This window comes from Anastrepha obliqua, chromosome 3, assembly GCF_027943255.1.
Source record: "Anastrepha obliqua isolate idAnaObli1 chromosome 3, idAnaObli1_1.0, whole genome shotgun sequence".
Classification (NCBI taxonomy): domain Eukaryota; kingdom Metazoa; phylum Arthropoda; class Insecta; order Diptera; family Tephritidae; genus Anastrepha; species Anastrepha obliqua.
The window spans coordinates 122,053,067-122,073,690 of record NC_072894.1 but is presented as its reverse complement, the minus strand read 5'-3'; positions in this window follow the sequence as shown (position 1 = coordinate 122,073,690).

The following is a 20,624-nucleotide window of genomic DNA, read 5'->3' as shown; positions in this document are numbered from 1 at the left end:
CGTGGTTGCACAATTTTAATGTCATTCGTTTGGCTGTTCACTCATTTATTCATTCACTTTTTTCTTCTCATTCATGGAGTACTTGACGCGAACGTGAATGTTTAAAAAAATACAAATCTCACATGCAAATTTCAATTTTACACAAATCATTGTGTTGTAAATTACTCTGTTATCCTTTGTTATTACTCCGATGTATGTATGTGTCCGTACATATGTGTGCATTTTTCTGATACTCTTCATAGCCCATAGCACACACATACACACCTACGCGCAAAATTCACACTTTATCCACAAATGAAATATCGTTATTTGTTACGTGCTGAAATCATTGTCATGCGCCATTTTATAGTAACTGTATATTTAAATCTTTTAGGGGTAGGCGTTGAAGTGTTGATTGAATTATTGGGAAACCCGGAAAAAAATTAGCAGTAAAAAGAATTATTTCTTATTGGACTAAACGAATCCTGCAATTTGTTCACAACTTTCAGCTCTTTAATTATTCTATAATTACAAATACTCTGGATAATTGTTGTGAATAATTTATTATACATGGTAATTTGGCTTTAAATAGGAACATAAGAATTTTCTTATTGAAAGCAAAAATAAACAAAATACATTTCTTTTATAATCTGGGAATTTCAAAACTTCATTAATGAAAATTACTTAAAATTAAAGACATATAATATGTATATCCCCACTCTCATTCATCTCGAAAATATTAAAAAAAAAAATGGTAAACTTGTATCATACTCGCTCAGCTGAGGATGCCATTTTAAACTTTAGTTGCTTTATTTCTGTTTTTTTTTCTTCATTCTAATTCTTTCTTCTATTTTTTGGTAGGAAGTACAGGCATATCTTGCAAGTCCAGACTGTTTCGATTTAAAAATGCACCAGCAACCAGTTAAACCCGAATTGGTAAAAAACCAACCCCACCGCTTAATGAACAGTACCAGGCCAAAAGAGATAAAATTAAAATATAATAAAATAATTTAAGGGGTTAGGGGTAGTCAGAATTTTCAAAAAATATAGTATAATATTTTGAAATTTTGTGTGAAAATTTGAAGTAAGTCCGACAAATACATTTCGAGTTATTCAACAATTAGCAAAGAGCGCTCGGGCGTTCCGTAGCAAAACTTTAAATGCGTTTTTCTCAAAACTACATTTTTTCAACTGGTGATCACTGTAACTTAAAAACCGCTTGGTAGATTTCAATAAAAAGGGGCAAAAAGTAAGGTGAATTTATTTGTTAAACTTCGCGGGATTAAAATTTCGATCTACTTATTTTTTTTCATGAGTTGGCAGCACTGTTAATAACATCTGGGCCAACTTTCATGTGAATGTCATTATCAGTAATATATTTACGCTTGTGTTTACCAAACGACCAAGAGTGCATTTTTCGATTTTTACAATGTCTGATTTGATTGAGCAGAGAAGTGCCATCAAATTTTGTTTGCGGAATGAAATTTCGGCTGCGGAAACGTTTAGCATGCAGAAGGCATTTGGTGATTCGACCATGTCGCGGAAAAATGTTTATAAGTGGTACAGAGACTTCAAAGAGGATCGAGCACGTGTTGATGACTTGGAGCGCTCCGGACGACCATCGACGTCAACAGATGACCAACACGTCAATAAAGTGAAGGAGTTAGTGCTCAAAAATCGTCGGTTGACTGTTAAAGACCTTACTGATATGATCGGAATATCAGAAGGATCTGTGAAAACCATTTTGAAAGACCATTTGGGCCTACGAAAAGTCAAATCTCGTTTGGTACCGAAAACTCTCAATTTCTTGGAAAAAAGTCGTCGCGTTGATGTGTGAGAAACAATGCTTTCAGACTATCAGGATAAGCTCAAATGCATCATTACGGGAGATGAGACTTGGATTTATGCTTACGACCCTGAAACAACCGACCAATCAAGCGAATATCGTGCTAAAGGCGAGGCCAGACCGAAAAGAGCACGTCAAAGTCGTTCAAAAATAAAGGTCATGATGACACTTTTTTTCGATTTTCGTGGTGTGGTGCACTATGAATTCCTTCCACCTGGCCAAACTGTTAATAAGGAATATTATTTGAGCGTTATGCGTCGTTTACGTTAAGCAATTCGTCTAAAAAGACCAGAATTATGGGCCAACAACTCTTGGTTTTTGCATCACGATAATGCACCGTCTCACACTGCACTCGTTCTTCGTGACCATTTCGCCAAAAATTCCACGCATATCGTTCCGCAACCACCGTATTCGCCTGATTTGGCTCCGTGTGACTTCTGGCTATTCCCAAAACTTAAGAGACCACTCCGGGGAACGCGTTTCGAGTCGATTGAGGAGACAAAAGCTGAATCGAAGAAGGTGCTGATGGCTATACCGGAAATGGACTATTTGACATGTTTCGGGGATTGGAAAAATCATTGGCATAAGTGTATTTCATCGAGAGGGGATTATTTTGAAGGGGATGAAATTGATTTACAAGAATAAATAAAGATTTTTTATTTTACAACCCAATTCACCTTACTTTTTGCCCACATTCATAGTCATAACAAAAATTTGTTTTAAGATTACATTTCACGCAAGGTAGACTTTCTTTATGGTCTCAACCCGTACGTAGTACCGTACATATTTTCACATCATTTTTATTTGAGCCTTTACTGAATATTTTCGGTTTTAAGTTCTGGCTCTCTTGTATTTAGTGTGCCATATGTTCCCTTTCCTTTTCTGACGAAAAGAAGATGGGCCAACAATAAAAATATTTATTGAGTACATAAGTTATTTCAATTTCCTGATGTGAGTGCATTACAGTTTGACTACTAATAAACAGTAAATATTTTATCAAATTATATTGTCCATATTTTTACAGCAATTTCTTTTAATAATAAACACAATTGTACTGCAATCCCAACTTCAAATTGAGTACATTAAGGTATTGTGATTGCAACTTATTTTATTGTGATTGACTGCGATTTCCGCTGGCCTCAGCAAATTCGGCTTTAAAACGTTATTTTCTTACAATTGTTCGCTACTTTTATCACCCTCATGTCACAAAAGGTGGGTTACGCCATTTTTCATTCCACACTACCATAGCTGTTGTCAAGGTTCCTCTACATATAAATTAGCACCAATTTTAACATTACACGATGATATCATTACAAAAATATTCAAGGAAAACTCTCACCAGTATTCCATTAAATTTTTTAGGGCTCTTAAAATTCTTCATCTGCGACACTTACACTTCTGCAAAGCATTGCATTAAATTTCATGGATATTGTACTAATCCCGATGGAAATTCCCAGCCGGCATTTAATTACAATTTATGCGATTTTAATTTTTATCTGAATATTTCGCTTTCATAGTGATTAAGATCCAGTACAAGCGCTTCTCTTGCCGCAAATATTCTCGAAGGCTTCTTAGGGCTCCTATTTTTTATTTTTATTTTATTTTACAAAGCTTGCATAACAATAAATTACTAAACAAACTAAAGCTAACGCAACGTAGCAGCAGAGGCTTTCGGCTGCGTTTGTATTTTATCAGGCAGACTGTTAAGTAACCTGCAGAAACGGGAGCCAACGTTTGTGTATTGCTTCTCTAGTAGTAGTTAATTGAACATTGGTTTTCTAGGTAACCAGAGCTTATAAAAAAATATTTTTTAAATACTGTAACAGTTTAAATGTCTCAGGTGAAGAATTTTAATAAATCAACAAAATTTAATGGAATACTCGCGAGAATTGGGCTTGAATATTTTCTTAATGACATTCTTGATTGTATGTAGAGGCGTCTTCCTTTCTTTACAATTACTTAATATAGAAAAAACGATTTGGTATAGAGTCATAAACTGATTTAAGTCATAAAATGATTACGAAATATTGGAACAAGCCAAAAATTTATCTTCAAATTGTTTTCCATTCTCACACACTTTGAATGCCATTTCTGACCTTTCCTCGGATTACATTTATCAAATTATTTCATACCAAATATTTAATTCCATCTGAACTTTCTCAAATCTGATGACTTAAAAATCACTCAACACATATGAGTGTTGTTTAAATTTGGTATAGCATTACCGCCAAGGCACCAGGTATTATCGGGAAAAGGTATTTAAAAAATTTATATTTTATAAATTATTTTTTTAAATTGCAAATAAACGAGTCTATGAATAAACAAATAGGAAAATAAAGTGATATACGATAACGATTTCCAATGCTTAGTGTTTTGGAAATCGCACGTCTGGGTAATTTTAAAATAAAGCCATTAATTTTAATGTGCTTCCCAGATTGGTTGGTTGGTTGGTTAGAGTGGTGATTCATCCAGAATCCAACTAGCGCTTCAGCACCATTTTGTTGCCACATCCTCGTTACCAACTTGTTTAACAGTTATTTGCAGCAGGACTATATCCAGTCTGTGCGGTTTAGGAACCTTATTAGGTTGTTGACGTCTAAGCCAGATAGTTGTTCGAGATTCTCGAACAGCGGTTGGCCCAGCGTTAACATTCTGTCCTTCCATAGGGCAGGGCATTCACAGAGGAAATGGAAGATTGCCTCCTTTTTCTCCGGTTGTTTGCAACTGTGACAGTATGTATTGTGAGGGATACCCATTTTGGCTGCTTGTTCTCCCACAGACCAAAAGCCAGTTATGACTGCCGTTAGTCTACAGGCATCCCGTCGTTTCATGTTTATCAATGTCGAGGATTGCTTGAGGTTGTTGGTGGGCCATAACGTCCTGTTGATTTTGCATTTCGTCTGGTCTCTCCATCTACAATCTGCGATTCGAAGGTATTTTAGGGAAATTGCATTCTCGACTGCACCTAATGGTGTGAATACCGATTCTGCAAGAACGTTATTCATGGCAGATCCACCCTTTTGCCAGTTCATCGGCTTTTCCGTTACCTTCTATGTTCCGGTGTCCCGGGACCCAAATTAAGGTTACTTAATGGTTTTCACTCAAGGTGGTGAGGCTATTCCTACTTTTCCCCACCACTTTAGAGGTTGTTGTAGCCGAGTCCAGTGCATGGATTGCAGCTTGGCTATACAAAAGAATAGCGATATTGCCCTTAAAAAAGAAATTCATGTTTAGTAGCTTACAGGCTTCCCCAATTGCCAGTACTTCCGCCTGGAAGACACTGCTGATATTAAGGTGACGCACAGATTTTTCAATTCCTAGTCTATGAGAATATATACGAGCTCCAACATCACAATTAATTTTACTGCCTTCCGTATAGACTGTAGTGTCGAAGTTGATTAGAGGGATTCTCTCTTATTCCATTCTTCCTTAGATGGAAAGAGAGTGGCAAAATTCCTATTGAAAGTTACCGTCGGGACGATGTGGTCAGTCCTCACCGATATTAACTGAGCTTCTCGTAATACATAATAGACTAGCGTGACCATACGTTTTTTCTTTCCAACGACCTGCTTCGTTTAACCTAACTGCACTCATGGTTGCCGTCTTCTTTATATGTAGGTCTACTGAAATAACGTGTGTCAGTGCATTGAGAGCCTTTCTAGGACAAGATCTTATTGCACCGACCGTTATTGCACAGGCTGATCTTTGTATTCTGCCGAGTAATTTGGTATTGTACTCTCTCCCTAGAGCTTTCCACCAAACTACCGAGCCATTCGATAGAATAGGTCGTATAACCGCCTTATAATGTATAGTATACTTGGGTTCAAGACCCCATCTTCTTCCAAGCATACGTTTACAGGCATATAAAGCAATTTCTGTTTTCCTTACCCGTTCTTCGATGTTCAATTTCCAGCTAAGCTTGGAGCTTGCACTGGGTGAAAGTGAAAGAGTTTGTTCGTTGATATTTGGTAGGGTAAAAGTTAGTATCTTGTATCTGGTGGTAAAAAGCATAAGTTCCGTTTTACGCGGGTTTAAACTTAAACCAGATCCTGTGGCCCAAGTGTTAAGATAGCCTAACGCCCTTTGGATGATCCCACTGATTGTGTTGGTACACAGTCCTGAAACCATTAGCACCACATCATCAGCGTACGCCACCACTTTTGCCCCACCTCTATTAAGTTTCATCAAGATTTTGCTGATCACACATAGCCAAAGAAGTGGAGATACTATAATACTCCCCCCTGTGGAGTGCCCCTGTGGACCTTCTTAGTTATGTTGATATTACCCATATTAGCTTTGATGATCCTGGTTTCTAGCATATCCAGCAGCATCCAGTTACTAGGTCTATCAACGCCCATTGGATGGCATCCGTGCTAACATTGTTGAAGGCGCCTTCTATATCCAAGAATGCCGCCATTCGTATTACCTCGTGAAGCGCTGTCTCCGTAGATTTGCCTTTGAGGTAAGCGTGTTGGGCAGTTGATACACCAGAGCCCTCCAAAAAGCTTATGAGGTGTGTATCCAAAAGTCTTTCAAAAGTTTTTAACAGGAAAGACGAAAGACTGATTGGCCTGAAGTCCTTCACTGATTCATGTCCCCTTCTACTTACTTTTGGTATGAAGACGACCTTGACTAATATAGTTTTCAGCTATCTGAAATATGGCCTAAGTTTAAACACGTTTTAAAAATTTCCTCTAGCCATGGTGGGAAACAGTCCAAGGTTTTCTGTACCATCTTTGGAATAATCCCATCTGGCCCCGGAGATTTAAAAGGTGAAAAAGATTTGATTGACAGACCTTAGTATGAAGGAAAATTAAAATTATTGAAGCTTACAGGAAAACAATTTGATTGCCCGGGGTTAGCCAGTAATTCCGTGCATCATCTGCTGACTAGACAGTCCTTTTCGTCAGAGTATTGCCAAACAAAACTTTAGCTTTAAACAAAGTCAAATTATCAGAGGAAAGGCTAACAAACAAACACAGATAAATAATAATAATTGGCGCCCTCCCATTTGTGGCGTGCGTCTTGATGTTGTTCTGCAAATTTAGGGGCCCTACAGTTTCAAGCGGGCTCCAAACGGCAAATGGTTTTTTTGAGGAGTTCATGACAGAAATACTCTCGGAGGTTTGCCATTGCCTGACGGGGGCGACCACTATTAGAAAAAACTTTTCCTATTATTTGATGCACATGCACGGAGATTTGAACCTACACCCTCCCGAATGGTAGTCAAAGCTAAAGCGAATCTAATATATCTAATTTTATGTATAATAGTTTATTGACTGTTTTCGTTACAACTTTATATGCACTTATGCACATAAATGAAATATGCACTTTTGAAAAAATACATAAACATTTTTGTTTGAATGATATAATCAATATTTTTTACTCAAATAAGAAATATTATTCAAATAATTAAAAAATTAAAAAGTACTAAAATAGGTTATCTTCCCCTTGAGTGGACACCTCTCTTGGGCTGACAAAAGTTGACTGACGGTGAGTGTCCACCCAAGGGAGATTTCACTGTATGTAAAAAAAAAATAATCCTGAAACCACATTCGCCTCCCTTCGTTGTTCATTTTAAGATCATACGTAGATTAAACTATATGCATTTATGAACCTATATGGAAGTTAGTAATCATAAAATTTTGTTCCTGTTTACTATGGCAAATAAAACAATAATACTTTTGAGTGATGACGTTCCTTATTTAGACCTCCACGTGCTCTGTTACGTGTCTGTTTGTGTACTGCAGCTGTCGCAGGTGTCAAATATAATTAACGTACGACGCACACAAAAATAATAAACCTTCCGATAGTGAGATTAATTTTACGCCACCTTGTATACCTGCAGGTGTTTTTTAACTGCATGAGAATTACACAGGCCGACAGCATCTCACCCCCAGAAACCGGACTATATATTTTCGAAGGATTTTGATGCGATGAATCCAAATCTGGCCTCGAAATTGCTCTATCAGCTCTGGTTTTCGAGATATCCTAACCTAAAAGTGCAAAAAACACCGTTTTTGCCCATATTTGAGGTTATATAGCCTTGCAGATGTTTTTTTTCACCAAAATTAAAGGATAGCATCTTTAAACACAAGCCTTCTTTTTTCAAATGGCGTTGAGTTTGCTCAAATATCATTTTTTTTCGCTGAGATATCGCATTTTGAAATTTTCATGTTTCTAAATTTGCCTACACCTGAAAATCGATTGAGATAACATAGACATGATATAGTCGATTACTAATTTTCTTGAATTGAGTCTTATTTTTCTTAAAATTTTGTCTCACACCATAAGTGTGCTGACTCACCACACCCCCACACTATCTAACCTTTGGGTACCGAGTCACACACAGCCCTAAGCCCTAGAAACCACCCCTACCATACCGTAAGCAGGCTAACCCACTTAACCCTGGAGACAGTGAGTTTAGTTACATATCTTTCTTGAAAAAAATCTTATTTTTCTTGATGTCTCATAACACAAGTAGGCTTAACCACTTAACTCCTAATCCACCAACCCCCACGTATCTGCTAATCCCTAGAAACCATCCCTACCAAACCACAAACAATTTAAGCCACCTGACCCTAGGGAAGGCGAGTTAAGCCGCATATTTTTCTTGGAATTAGTGTTATTTTACCTGTAATCTCACACCAGAAGCGGCCGAACTTATTAAACTTCTAACTCACCGATCCCCACCTACCCTCTAAACTCCAAATACCACATCTACCAAACCACAAGCAGGCTATATAACCCATCTGACTCTGGAAGAAGCGTGTTTACTCATATATTTTTCTTGGAATGAGTCTTTATTGAAATTATGTCTCACACCTTACATGGAATAACTTACCGAGCCCCTATACCACCTGACCCCTTATGGTGTGAGACAAAATTTTAAGAAAAATAAGACTCAATTCAAGAAAATTAGTAATCGACTATATCATGTCTATGTTATCTCAATCGATTTTCAGGTGTACGAAAATTTAGAAACATGAAAATTTCAAAATGCGATATCTCAGCGAAAAAAATGATATTTGAGCAAACTCAACGCCATTTGAAAAAAGAAGGCTTGTGTTTAAAGATGCTATCCTTTAATTTTGGTGAAAAAAAAACATCTGCAAGGCTATATAACCTCAAATATGGGCGAAAACGGTGTTTTTTGCACTTTTAGGTTAGGATATCTCGAAAACCAGAGCTGATAGAGCAATTCTGAGGCCAAATTTGGATTCAGCGCATCATAAACCTTCGGAAATATATAGTCTGGTTTCTGGGTCTGAATGTTGGTTAAATTTTGTCGGCCTGTGTTATCGATATCGATAACTATGGTTTGACAGCTGAGAATGGCAAACTATGTTGACATTTCTGTTCAGTAAGGTTCGGCAAGTCATCATGAATCATTTAACGCTAGAACAACGCTTCCAAATTGTGGAAATTTACTTAAAAACAAAATAATAATAAATTTGTTCGCGAAGTTCATAGAGCACTGCCGTCGTCTTCGATCCTTAGAATGGTGAGCGCTATCGAGCCCTGCTGACCAAATTTTTGTTTCCAAAAATTAATCATCTTAACATCGACGGCATTTGGTTCTAACAAGTCGGCGAAACTTGTCATACAGCGCACATAACACTCGATTTCTTGCAATATCCACGCCACCATTGACGCCGTACGGACAGATTTACTGGAAAAAGTAGTCCAAAATCGTACTGATCGAATGAATCCTGAACTTGTAGCCGCGGGGAACATATACCGGAAATTATCCAACCAATTATAATAAAAAAAAAGAGGTTGTCTGTAAAGTCGGTTCACTGACGATAGTTTAACGTGACAACGTCATAAGAAAATATTGATGCAATGGTGCACTTTTCAAAACAAAATTTTAATTTTATTTGTTCGATAGATATTTTGTATGGATATAGAGGAGGTAAATGGAATTGCAATGGAATAGGTCAAGTTACATTTACACAAACGTGAAAAATGACGAAACATTTATAAAATTCATGAAAGATATGTTCAATTTCGATTGTGCATCAGACGTTAATAAGTCAACAACACTAAGAGCACCATCATCGATTTGCCTTTTTCAAGACACTTTACACTCGAAACACTCCCTTTCATTTCCTACTTTATCTATCATCGTCCTATTCTCAACAGAGAAATGGTTCATTACCATGCACACAGGAAGAAGGCATATGCAAATACAAGTATGTGAATTTATATACCTACATATGCGCATATACCGGGTGCTTCAAAAAAATGTATTCACACTTTGAACTTCCATAGAAAATTTATTTACCGGTCTACAAAGTTAAATTTCAGGAAAATAGAAAGCTGAAAGTCCAATGTAAATGAAACATAAATAACAAATGTTAATGCTGTTCAAATTGGTGACCTGCAGCATCAATACATTTTTGCTTACCTGGATCAAAATTTGGCGGGCCAGTGGATAAGACGCAGGGGGCCAATCGAGTTTCCAGCACGCTCTCCAGACCTTGCACCACTGGATTTCTTCTTGTGGGGCACAGTAAAAGATGAGGTGTACAAACGTAAACCACGTAACCTAGACATTCTTTGGAATGAGATTCAAGCAGTGTGTAGAGAAATCTCATTGGACGTTTTGATACGATGTACAGAATCTGTGGTGACTCGTACTCAAAAATGTATTGATGCTGCAGGTCACCAATTTGAACAGTATTAACATTTGTTATTTATGTTTCATTTACATTGGACTTTCAGCTTTCTATTTTCCTGAAATTTAACTTTGTAGACCGGTAAATAAATTTTCTATGGAAGTTCAAAGTGTGTATACATTTTTTTAAAGCACCCGGTACATACATATATATGCTCACTCAAGTAGGACAGAGCCAGATGTCGAACGTTGCCGAACGCGGGGGCCGATTGTGCTCTTTGTCGTTCGTTCCGCGCTCTCGCTTGCAGTTCAAGCACATTAGCTTACATTTGCTCGCGTACGGAATAGATTCGTATATTTGATATGTCCATATGATTTGTATGCATCTTTACATATAGATTTGTTCTTTTTGAAAATTGCGCGAAATTGTATATGTATATGCATGTTTATATACATATATTAGTATACAACATATCCTATAAGTATATGGTAAATATTACCATACATTTTTTCCTTCATATATAATAAAAAAATTAATAATAATAACATTACAAACAACAGGTATTATTAACAAACTTGGTTTTATTTTAAATTCTTCAAGTAAATCAAATTAATAATAATCAATAAGAAGGCATATGCAAATACAAATACATGAATTTATATATAGTATGTACATATGCACATATACATACATATATACGCTCACTTAAGTAGGAGAGAGCAAGATGTCGAACGTTGCCGTTCGTTTGCTTTGTTTGCTTTGTCATTCGTTCCTCGCTTTCGCTTGCAGTTCATTCAAGGTAACGACAATGAGCAAGGTAACGACAAATGAGCAAGGTAACGGCAAATGAGCAAGGTAACGACAAATGAGCAAGGTAACACTAATGAGCAAGGCAACACTAATGAGCAAGGTAACGACACATTTTTTCGTGCGTGCAGCCGGCTAAATCGAATTATAAGACGTTATCACGTCAAAAATATAATCCAACATAATTCTGCTTTAGATTATCATTATAAGTTCTCAAGCTCTTAAAAACACCCGATATAACATAGAGACCACCATAATAATGGACTTGAACGAGTTCTAAAGAATTTTCTTCCTTTCGTTCTCAGATCGCTTAATTTAACTGATCCGATTCCTTCGTATGTTGCAAGACGCGCTTTACGAAATTTGAAGCCTTTACAAGATAGAAGAAGTTTTCCTTCACTCTACTTTGATGTCATCAGTGGTGTACTCGACTGTCTTTTCTTATTTTAGAACTCCATTTATTTTTATAGAGCACAAAAAACCTGCGGAGGAAAGATTTATTATTTTTGGAGAGGGTTAGAGCGGCTTTTCCACTTCTCGTGCGAATTGAATTCAACAAAATTTTAAGCTCTCTTTCCTCTCGAAACGAACTTCCAGATTGAACCATTGCTGTATAGTTGTTTTTGTTGTGTTATGTAAGAAATCATGTAATTTTAGATTTACTAGGAAAAAATTAAAAAATAATAAAATAAAATTCGCTTACAAATTTGCACAATGCACTGTAGTAGACATCGTCTAAATAGTTTTACCTGTGCGCGCAAACAAAAATGATCACAGGAAAAATATAAATCCATTTGCACATCAAATATTTACTAATGCCAATAACAAGCCGAAATAAAATTTGCGATAGGCAAAGTACATAAAATAAAAGAGCGACAAAAACCAATAAAATTGGCAGCAATTCTTGGTAAATGCGTACTTTGTTTATTTTTCCATCGAATACGCTTTGGAATATAGAAAGCGCAGCGCCAATCGAATTGTAAGTCGAAAATAGCAATAATAATTCAAATGCCGCAATACAAAAATAACTGAAAAATTGCTGCAATAAAAATATGTAAATAAAGGAATAAAAACGCCAATATAAAGCAAATATTCCTAGCGATTACACAAACAACTAAACGACGGAATTTTATAGCTCTATTATCCGATTAGCCGCTACGCTGGTATGGCACACTTCTATTTATAAATATTAATATGCAGCAGCGTGAAAAAATAAAATCAACAACAAACAGTAGAATAATGCAAGCGTAAATAAAGCAAAAAAAACAAAAAAATAGTGCAAAATCATAAAACTGATGCAAGTGACGGAAATGGCAAAAAGTGTGAAATAACAAAGTGGCCACTGAGTAAACTACAGATATTTATGTATGAACATTAAGTCCTCCGGCAGCTGATTTTTTCCAAACAATGGTTTATAACACAGCTTAGAGGAATTGAGATAGGTATAGGCCTTTGCAGAGTTACCGCGAAAATCGTGCGCGATACTTCAGCGCATTATTATTTAGATAGTTTCTTATTAATTATTTACATGAAACGATGTCCGAAACTTAACGCTTTCGAGATATTCGATTTTAGAAATTATTTTTTTTTTCAATTTTTTTATTTTTTATTTGAAATGTTATAAGTGTTATTCACATTTCATAGTATTGCAATTAGTTTTAATTAAATTAATAAGTAATTTTATTTGGTAACTAGTTCAATTTTAAAATATCAACAACTCATCAGATCAAGCGGTTTAATTCTCTTTAGCTTTCTTGTTATGTTTGCTTCATCAATAACTACGGCAGCTTCTTGGTTTACATGGTTTTTCAACCTTTGCATGTGTTTAAACGCATATAAACACCAATTGTTTCGGCAACCATTTTTACCTCTACAGGGTCCGGCACTCGAAATGTAACCAATTAAAAAGGCCATACATTTACAATAGTTTGGAAAATTACTTTTATTACTATATATTCAAAGTAAAAAATGTGTGAAAATAATACAAAATTAAGAATCAATTTACCTTCTCTCGATATGGCCACCTTTTGCCTTGACTATGGCCTTGAGACGGTCCAGAAACGAATTGCACGCTGCACGTTATGAATTTGTGAAAGTTGTTTTTTTAGACATTCTTGATTCACACGAGCTTTATGAGACGGTGCCGAGTCCTGTTGAAACATCCATGGTCTGCCACTGAAATGTTTGTCTGCCCGCGGCTTCAAAGCAACCTTCAGAATACTTTCCCGATAATATTTCGCATTTACCTTGACGCCAGGCTCAATGAAAATAATAGGAGAGTGCCCATCTGCGGTTACAAAGTCCCAAACCATTACCTGTGGCGGTCAAATAAACCCTATCGTTTTGGGAGTAAACGCATTTCTCTGTCTGGAAATTGGCCGCTTTCGGCCAAGCGAGGCAACTCCTTCGCTCTCTCAATTCTGACTTGTTGCTGCTTTGGTATGTGATCATACTCCTTTTTGATCTTATTGTACTATTGAGAAACTATTTCGGTAATGATATTCTAAAAAGAAAGTAGCTTACGAGTTGCAGGAACGCTTCAGAAGACATCGGGAGTCCATCAAGGATGACGCACGTAGTGGCAGGCCGTCAACATCTAAAACTGAAGAAAACATCAATAAAGTAAAAAAGAGGTTGTCTGTAAAGTCGGTTTACTGACGATAGTTTAACGTGACAACGTCATAAGAAAATATTGATGGAATGGTTGCAATTTTCAAAACAAAATTTTAATTTTATTTGTTTGATAGATATTTTGTATGGATATAGAGGAAGAGGTAAATGGAATTGCAATGGAATAGGTCAAGTTACATTTACACAAACGTGGAAAACGACGAAACATTTATCAAATTCATGAAAGATATCTTCAATTTAGATTGTGCATGAGACGTTAATAAGTCAACAACACTAAGAGGCACCATCATCGATTTGCCTTTTTCAAGACACTTTACACTCGAAACACTCCCTTTCATTTCCTACTTTTTCTATCATCGTCCTATTCTCAACAGAGAAATGGTTCTTTACCATGCACACAGCAAGAAGGCATATGCAAATACAAGTATGTGAATTTATATACAAATGCGCATATACATACATATACATACATGCATATATATGCTCACTCAAGTAGGACAGAGCCAGATGTCGAACGTTGCCGAACGCGGGGGCCGATTGTGCTCTTTGTCGTCCGTTCCGCGCTCTCGCTTGCAGTTCAAGCACATTAGCTTACATTTGCTTGCGTACGGAATAGATTCGTATATTTGATATGTCCATATGACTTGTATGCATCTTTACATATAGATTTGTTCTTTTTGAAAATTGCGCGAAATTGTATATGTATATGCACGTTTATATACATATATTAGTATACAACATATCTTATAAGGTATATGGTAAATATTACCAAACATTTTTTCCTTCATATATAATAAAAAAATTAATAATAATAACATTAAAACAACAGGTCTTATTAACAAACTTGTTTTTATTTTAAATTCTTCAAGTAAATCAAATTAATAATAATCAATAAGAAGGCATATGCAAATACAAATACATGAATTTATATATTATATGAAGTAGGAGAGAGCAAGATGTCGAACGTTGCCGTTCGTTTGCTTTGTCGTTCGTTCCGCGCTTTCGCTTGCAGTTCATTCAAGGTAACGGCAAATAAGCAAGGTAACGACAAATGAGCAAGGTAACGACAAATGAGCAAGGTAACGACAAATGAGCAAGGTAACACAAATGAGCAAGGTAACGACACATTTTTTCGTGCGTGCAGCCGGCTAAATCGAATTATAAGACGTTATCACGTCAAATATAATCCTTGTTACTCGTGATGTAGCTTTCGAATGGTGAAAGAATTTTTAAAATCGGTCCAGTAGTTTTTGAGCCTATTCATTACAACCAAACAAACAAAGTTTTCCTCTTTATAATATTAGTATAGATATGGTAAATATTACCATACATTTTTTCCTTCAGATATAATAAAAAAATAATAATAATAACATTAAAACAACAGGTATTATTAACAAACTTGGTTTTATTTGAAATTCTTCAAGTAAATCAAAATAATAATAATCAATAAGAAGGCATATGCCAATACAAATACGTGAATTTATATATGTACATATGCGCATATACATACATACATATATACGCTCACTTAAGTAGGGGAGAGCAAGATGTCGAACGTTGCCGTTCGTTTGCTTTGTCGTTCCTTCCGCTCTTTCGCTTGCAGTTCATTCAATGCAATGAGCAAGGTAACTACATATGAGCAAGGTAACACTAATATGAGCAAGGTAACACTAATATGAGCAAGGTAACTACATATGAACAGTAATGAGCAAGGTAACACTAATATGAGCAAGGTAACTACATATGAACAGTAATGAGCAAGGTAACGACACATTTTTTCGTGCATGCAGCCTGTTAAATCGAATTATAAGACGTTATCACGTCAAAAAAGTTGATCAATAACTGCAAATTAACCATCAAAGAGCTGACAGAGGAATCTAATATTGCTTATTGATCCGTTCAGGGCCGTAGTTAATAATTTGTGTTTACGCCGTGTTGCTGCAAATTTGGTCTCAAAGGACTTGAATTTCATGCAAAAAGTGGACCGCGTTGATATGGCCAAAGACATGATTTCCAAGTCTGAATACGACCCATCATTCATCAAACGCCTCATTACCAGGGAGGCGAGGGTTGGTGAGTACGACACGCCTTCCAGGCATAAGGCGGGTGAGTGAGGAGCTCCGTATGAACCAATACCAAAAAAACCACGTAGCTTTCAGTCAAAAAAGAATCCGATGCTCGGCGGTTTTTATGGATTACAAGGGTTTTTTACACAATGAAATAATTGCGCGAAAACAATTTAAGGATTTTCCATCCAACAGCCATCGAATTCACCTAATACGGCTCCCTACGATTTTTTTCTGTTTGATCGAGGCAAAAAAACACTATGTGGAACTCATTTTAACAGCCGAAAACAAATAATGAAAAAATCGAAGACGGCTCTGGAAGCTGTACCAAAAATAAAGTTTCAGAAATGTTTCCAGAGCTGGATCAAACACTGGCATAATTACGTTGCAGTTGTTGGGAAGTACTTTCAAGGCGATAATATAACTTTTGAGGAATAAACTTATATTTTGATTTTCTAAATATCATATATTCCGGCCAACATAGCCGATTGGATTCTTGCGTGACTATCATTCGGAATTCACAGAGAGAACGTAGGTTCGAATCCCAGTGAAACACCCAAATTAAGAAAAAGTTCTTTCTAATAGCGCTCCCCTCTCGGCAGGGAATGGCAAACCTCCGAGTGTATTTCTGTCATGAAAAACCTCCTCATAAAAAAATATCTGCCGTTCGGAGTCGGCTTGAAACTGTCCATTTTGGGGAACTATATCAAGACGCACACAACACATAAGAGAAGGAGCTCGGCCGAACACCCTCAGCCGAACACCCAAATATAGATATATATATATATATATACAGGTATGCAAACGCTGAGTAACTTTGTCATTTACCAACCGATCAACTTCAACATACATGTTTTCGATACGTCAATTCAGTACAATTTCAACCATGGATCGCTTTACATCGAAACAACGCGCTGAAATAGTGACACTATACATCGAAAATAGTCGTTCTATTGTTCTTACTCAACGCGCATATCGCAAAAAGTATCGCGGCAAACAGACACCGTCTGACAACACTATTCGTCATTTGGTGTCGATTTTTTTGGAGCACGGGACAGTAGGAGATCGTCAACATGCCGTTCATCAACGGCCAAGACGTTCCAATGAACTTGTTGAGGCAGTGAGGGAGAGCGTTGCCCAGGAGCTAACAGTGTCGTATCGTCGGATGATTTAAATTTATTACGGTATAAAGTGTAATTGACACAAAGAATATTGCCGACAGACCATTCACGTCGCTTGGAATACCGTCAAACAGTCGCTCGAATGGTTGACACTGAACTCAATTTTTGGAACCAAGTTTTAATGACTGACCAGGCACATTTTAACCTCTCTGGCAACGTGAATAAAATAAAATTGCCGCATTTGGGGAACTGATATCCATGAAACGCCATTGCATGACCGGAAAGTAACTGTTTGTTCCGGCATTTGCGTCGAAAACCATCATTTGGCCATATTTTTACCAAGAAAACGGAACGGTCGATGGAACCGACATCGATGGATGTTGGCTCATTATGTCTGCCCGCAAATGCGTAAGAAAGGTATAGACGGTTACTGGTTCCTACAATTTCATCACACAGAGTTTGTGATTGCAGTTGTGATTGCTAATAAAGGTGGCCACTTGATTGATATTGTACTCAAAACATAGTTTTAATGAATTGTAAATAACCAAACCAAATAAAAATACCTCACTTATAAAAATCAGTTTCTTTTTTTCAAAGTCATTCAATGTTTTCATACCGACATAAAAGATGGTGCAACCTGTATATACATATATAATATATATATTAGGGCGGGGCGATTTAAAAATCGCTCATTGCTCTGTGAAAATCGTATTGTAGGGATCAAAATAAGAAACTTTGCCGAAGGAACCATACCTCTAAAACGAATTCTGATGTGCCCCAATTTGGGTCGAACGAAAAATCCCACTTTGTCCCATTTAGAGTGCTCCGATCGAGTCCAAATGTATGACCGACCCCCTCTAACTTTGGACGGCCGATCCACCATGCCAGTGGCACACCCCCTGAAACTCCCCTGGGGGGTTCCCCATACAATCATTTCAAAATATCACCATTTTTGGCGAAGAAGAAAAGAAACTAAAAAGTTCGGCCCAAATTGGGGGACATCAGAATTCGTTTTAGAGGTATGGTTCCTTCGGCAAAGTTTCTTATTTTGATCCCTAGAATATGATTTTCACAGAGCAATGGGCGATTTTTTTGCCTCCCCACAAATCGACCCGGCCTAATATATATATATATATATATATGTTCCGCGAAATTTTTGATCAAGGTGGTATTTGTGTAATTCCACAAAGCAGGTTTACTTTATGTCCACGCAAAAATTTACGCACTGATTTAAGTCTGTAGTGTAGTTCGAGTGTGAAGTTATTGCCATTTTATTTAGTTATAGTTCATTTTCGATTTTTCTCGAATATTTGAGGTGCGGCATAACAGGCACATACCTATGCTTGTGTGCGTGCATAGCAGTAATTTTTTTTATTTTTCTTAAGTCTGGCAGTTGTTGCGGTTGTTTGGTTATAGCTAATATTACTGTAATGAATACTTTTCTAAGGTGTATCAAAAGAAAACACCTTAATTGGCGCGCTTTAATTAATTGCATAAATCAGGCAATAATTTGCAGGAATGTAGTTGTAAACGATACACCCACACGTACCTTTAAGAATATGATTTCGAATTCACATAAATGAAAACTGGATTTTATGCCTAGCAAATATTTGCATTTAACAATTTTCTCCAGCAATGGGCTAAGCCCAAGTTACCACGTAACCGAAACTAGCCCACCAAGGAAGAAAATGTTCAGTATCGAATATGTCACATTGAGTATGGCAATGCGGACTTTGTTTACCTATTTTACCTGATTGTCAGCAAAACGGACAAAACGAGAAGAAAATTAAGCGAATGTCGCTTAAAGAGGAATATTTTCCTCGAACATTTGTTTTTTTTTTTTCTAATAATCTTAAATGCCTGCCCAACCACTCCTATAAGTACTACATCTAAGTAATTTGTCTTCTGGTCGTAAAAAATTACCAAAAGATAGGTTTTTTTCAAGCCCCTTCAGTAGTGCAAGTCCTTAAAGCCAAAGCTTTAAACAATTATCTACTATTATTTCAATATCTGTTATTAATTTTAATTTACCTTTTTATTAATTTTCATTTATAGTATTAACATTTTAATGTTTCTTCAATATGTTTTTTTATTTTAACAATTTAAATATTTTTAGTTTTACATTTGTTGTATATTTATACGACGTAGCAATGAAATTCGAGATCCAATCTGTGAATAACGGGACCCCAAACCAAAGGTTCGAAAAGTATATTTTTAGTAAAGTAAACAAATTCTAATACTTACCGAATACTCCCACTTGTGTACAGATCCAGATAGTTGGCTGGTCTTCGTGAAAGTGGCAAAATATAAAGGGTGGTTAAATTTTAAGGGCCGGTATTGATTTTGAATAAAATACAAGTTTTTAAGAAATTATTATCTTTTCTCTTTATTATGATAACATGGTATGACTCAATTACGTATAAAACAAAGTATTGGCCAAATGGCTGCCGCGGCCTGGACGGGACACCTTCATCCGATGGTTCACATTTTTGATGACGCTGAGGCATAATTGAGGTGCTATGCCATTAATGTGCCGAATTATCTCATCCTTCAGGCGCTAAAATTGTTGCTGGCTTATCGACGTACACCGTTTCTTTCAAATAACCCCAAAGAAAGAAGTCGAACAATGGAACAGTGTCAAATCTTGGCGGCCAATTGACATCGCCGCGACGTGAGATTATTCGGCCATCAAATTTTTCGCGCAAAACAGCCATTGTTTCGTTAGCTGTGTGACAAGCGGCACCGTCCTGTTGAAACCACATATCGTCCACATCCATATCTTCCAATTCCGGCCATAAAAAGTTCATTATCATCTCACGATAGCGAACACTATTCACAGTAACGGTCTGACCGGCCTCATTTTGGAAAAAATACGGCCCAATGATGCCGCCGGCCCATAAACCGCACCAAACAGTCAGTCACTCTTTGTGGGTGCATTGGGTTTCCGGCAATCACTCTTGGATTATCATTCGCCCAAATGCGGCAATTCAGCTTATTGAATAATCCACTGAGGTGAAAATGTGCCTCATCACTGAAGATGATTTTCTTCGAAAATTGGTCATTCACTGTAGCCATTTCCTGCCACCATTCTGACCATTGACGACGCTTGAAATGGTCAAGGGGCTGTAGTTCTTGAGTCAGTTGCACCTTGTAAGCGTGTAAATGCAAGTCTTTATGCATAATGTTCATCAATGACGAGCGTGAGAGGTACAATTGTTGGGCACGACGACGAGATGAGGTGGACGGATTTTCAACCACACTATCGCGAACAGCAGTAATATTTTCTGCAGTACGAGCTGTACGAGCATGCACTTTTGCACAATTTTTCCGATTGTACACACATTTAGAGGATTAAATTAACCGAAAAAATCACGAAGTGCGCGATATGCATTTTGATTTGAACGCCCGTTTCCATAATAAGCCTGAATAACTTTAACGCGTTGCTCGAATTAGTCTGAAATTGAAAAATGTCAAATGAAATGCAGAAAAAAACTTGACGTTTAGGTGTGGTTCACATTTAACATCGGCCCTTGATATTTAACCACATAATTTT